The sequence below is a fragment of the Galleria mellonella genome, unplaced genomic scaffold, assembly GCF_026898425.1.
Source record: "Galleria mellonella isolate WM207_F2 unplaced genomic scaffold, CSIRO_AGI_GalMel_v1 utg6426, whole genome shotgun sequence".
Taxonomy (NCBI): domain Eukaryota; kingdom Metazoa; phylum Arthropoda; class Insecta; order Lepidoptera; family Pyralidae; genus Galleria; species Galleria mellonella.
Window position 1 is genome coordinate 33,030 of NW_026442134.1, and position 4,531 is coordinate 37,560.

Consider the following 4,531-nt stretch of genomic DNA (forward strand, 5'->3'; position numbering starts at 1 on the left):
GTCTTCTTAAAACCAAAGGTGGATCACCGACTTCGAGCTGTAAAGCATTGATTGGACTTGATTTCATTGCTCCAGAGATAATCCTCAAGGCCTTTGATTGAATTAAATCCAATTTCTTAAAAGCAAATGAACTTCCTGGAGCTAACAAAAAAGTTCCATAATCAATGACACTCCTTATAAGACCATTATAAGCAAGTTTTAGTGAAACGGGATGTGCTCCCCACCAAACTCCAGCAAGGCACCTAAGAATGTTGAGGTTACGCTCACATTTCGTAGAAATATAATTACAGTGGGACAGACCTGTTAATTTATTATCTAGCACGATACCTAAAAATTTAATTTCAGTCTTTATAGGAATGTATGAGTTATCATAAAGCACCTTAATTTGTTGCGGTGATCTCATTCTTGAAAACAAAACTACACTACTCTTGGTTACAGAAAGATTAAGACCATTTGCATCTAACCACGTTTTTAACAAATCTAATGAATCAGATAATTTGGCAGAAGCAGATTCTATGGACTTCGCAATAAAATATAATAAAAGATCATCAGCATATTGTAAAATTTTGACGGATTTATCAAGGAATAATTCTAGATCGTATGTGTATATGTTAAATAAGATTGGACTGAGAACAGATCCTTGTGGAAGGCCTTTCCATACTGTTCTAGATAATTTGGTATCTTCATCTAAATTCATATATATTGTTCTTTCTGATAAAATATTAATAATGAAATTAGAAAGCATTACCGGTACATTTAGAGCTTGTAATTTAGTTTTTAAAATAGAAATTATTACATTATCATAGGCAGAATTTATATCTAAAAAGGCTGAGAGGATTGACAAATTTTGTGAGAAAGCTATATGAATATCTGAAATAAGAATGCTCACATTATCTAAGGTGCTCTTACCTTTCCTAAAACCAAACTGGTTCGGGGATAGTAAGTTATTACTTTCTAAAAACCATTCTAGACGGTTTTTCACTAAATGTTCAGCTAGCTTTAGTAAGACAGAGGAAAGTGCAACAGGACGGTATGAAGATGGTTCAGAAGGTGGTTTATGAGGCTTTAGAAATGGTATAATAATCTGAGACTTCCATGAAGTAGGTATATTTCCCGAAATAATTATGGAATTAATTATATTTAAAAAGTAAATTAATGTCGCATCGCTAGCATTTTTAAAAAAGGAATACGGTATACCGTCTTCTCCCGGTGCAGAGTCTTTAATAGAAGCTAGAACACCTTTAAGTTCTACTAGAGTAAAAGGAGAGTCAAGTTCGAATAATTCGTCAGAGACGGATAGAGAAATATTGTAAAGGCATTCCGGCACATAACTAGGAGCAAGGCGATCTAAAAATTTATTCGCTAAAGTTAAATCGAGTGCAGAACGTGATGTATGATCACTAAAGGCAGATCTGAATCTTTTAATATTATTCCAAACGACTGATGAATTAACTTCTGGACAGATAGAAGAACAAAATCTTCTCCAGCCTTCTAATTTCTTTTTTTCAGTAGTTTTCGAGTAGAACGTGAAACTGCGGTGTAAATTTCAAAATTTTCTGGTGTCATGTAATTATTATAATTTTTTTCAGCCTCTTTACGATTTTTAATTGCTTCCGTACAATCTTTGTCCCACCAAGGTGGCGAGGGAATTTTCCCTGAAGCACTATTTTTAACAGGAAATAATAAATCAGCAACCTCCTTCATATTTATCATCAAGTCATTACAACATTGATGTTCATTTCCATGGTAAACAATAGGTAACTCCGATATTTTATTATCTAAATATTGTTTGTAAATATTCCAGTCTACATTTGATAAATTATATTTAAGCCGAGGACCACTCTTTCGACTTGAGGGAATGGAAATTGGAAAAGAAAGAATGAGGGGAAAGTGATCGCTTCCGAAAGTAGAGGAATGAGGATACCACGACAGTGAAGAAGCTAAATCAGAAGAACATATTGAAATGTCAGGAGCACTAAACCCTTCATTCGGTGCAGTTCTACGTGTTGGTACATCTGAGTTAATAATACATAAGTTGTAAGTGTCAATTATCGTCAGGAGTTTTCCACCATAAAAATTAGAAGTAGAACTGCCCCACGATTGGTGTTGAGCATTAAAATCGCCCATTACGAGAAAAGGTTTAGGTAAAATTGAAAATAATTGTTCTAGTTGTGAATATATTTGGCATGTAGGATCAGGAATATATAAAGTAACAAAACAGATACCATTTATAATTATAGCAGCTGCATTAATGCCGCTATATACAGGAAGCGAAAAAGAAGAAAAAGGAAGGGAGTTTTTGACCAATATGGCAACACCGCCATATCCGTCAGCTCTATCATCACGGAGACTTGTAAAGCCTGAAATCCTAAAAGGATATCCTGGCTTTAACCAAGTCTCTTGGAGAGCTATTATAAAAGGATTATATTTATTAATCAAATAAAATAAGTCTGATTTCTTGTTTGTTATGCTACGACAGTTCCACTGAATTATTAGGACTTTGTAATCCATTGTGAGAAGTTAATAATTGAGAAAATACATTGTAAATGGCATCGTTGGACGGTGGTAAAGTTGTTTGTATCATCTTCGATTGCGATAACACTTTAATAAGCATGAGAATAATATCAAAGATGGATTGATTATTGTCAATATTATTTGATGATAATGCACAACCATTAGAGGGAGCAGGAATATTATATTCCTTAACTATGGCTTCATGGGCAGAACGATCATATCCTTGTTGTGCTTTTTGAGGAGAGCGTGGTTTAAGTGTAACTGTTTTTTTATGTGATGATTGAATATGTGGTAATGATGATTTCTCTTTGAGGAAAGAAGATTGAAAATGAGATTTATTGGACGGAGATGATGATGTTAATACATCTGAATATAGTTTAGAAGTGGGAGGATGAAATTTTGATGCTTCAGCATAAGAAACACAACTGTGGGCCATTGTTTCTTTAATGGCTTTCTGACGTGCATATTCAGGACATTTCTTACTAATTGCTGAATGAGAACCATTACACAAGATACAAGAAACATTTTCCTCATCTACTTCACATTTATCACCTGTATGATTTTGCCTGCATTTATAACACCGAGGATTTGAACGACACTGCATCTTGACATGTCCGAACCTACAGCAGTTATAGCATTGGATAGTGGGGTAAATGTACAAATCTACAGTTAATGATGTGTAAAACATAAATACTCTTTTTGGTAATATTTGTCCATCAAAAGTAATAACAATGGTTTCAGTATTAATAAAACTTGGTTGTCCTTCATTAATGGTCTTTTTCTTAATTCTTCTGGTTTTTAGAATTCTCCCACAACCTATAGGTACTGATATATTTTGGATTACTTCCTCTTCTGTCCAATCTTTAGGACTGTATAGTGTTACCAATTCTTAAAAACATTTACCTACCATAGACCAGGATTACTTAGACCCGTAGAAAAAGGACCGTAGGATCTTTAGTCTACGTTTAGAAAAATGCATCCACCTTCATTTGAACATATTACGTATAATGTTTTTCAATTTACTCTTGTCGTCGTTACAACGAAAACTTGAATTGCGTAAATTTTATGGATGATTTGATTATTAAAAAATAAAAGTGAAGTTGCGATTGTAACCTCTTATATATTATATTTTTTTGATGGGATGGAAATTGAATTTATCTTCGTTTACGCTATTATTATATTCTAGAGGGTATTATTAGGTGAGGACGAAATTAGGTCAGTTGGTCCATCATAACGAATTAATTACGATGGTTCCTAGGAGAAAGCGTATGAAGGTTAACCAGATAGGGTATATTACAACGGCAACGAGGCCCATAATTCTAACACCATTATTAGAATTCTATCTATTCTAACATCAAATAGGAGTATTGGAAAAAGGGATTGTTAGTAATGCGGACTACCAGTATCATTGCCAGCAATATACCCTACCAGGTCGACCTCCACTTGGTCTTCCCACGAAATCATCGTACTGAATTCCCGATGCATTGATCATGATGATTTAACTGACTAGCCTTTTCATTGTCACCTGTCATCCTCACTGCTGCCCAGACAACGTATAGCGTTAGGGCAGACGGGGTTACCATTTTTTTTTTTATCATCTGTTAGAAAACATCCCTATCACGAGGAAAGGGATTGTTACTTATGGGGATTTAACAGTTCCATTACATTAATATATCCTATCTCATATCATACATCACTGGTAACCCGCCAGTATATATTGATAGCGCAGGCAGGGTTAGCATTCCATTATCAGTCATTAAAAACACCCTTATTCCTATTACTGAGCCGTATCAACTAATAACTATGACAACTAATAACAATAAAAATTAGTATATACAATCTAAGACCTACACATACATAAATACTACGAACATGGACTGAAGGCCTTTTAATATTTTTGTCTGGGTATAACGAGTTTTAGCCCCACTACTAGTTGTATACCCTGTTCGGTAAAGCAGGCAAGATTACCATTCAATTTTCATCGCTTGATAATTATCTTTTGTCCTACCTATATCTG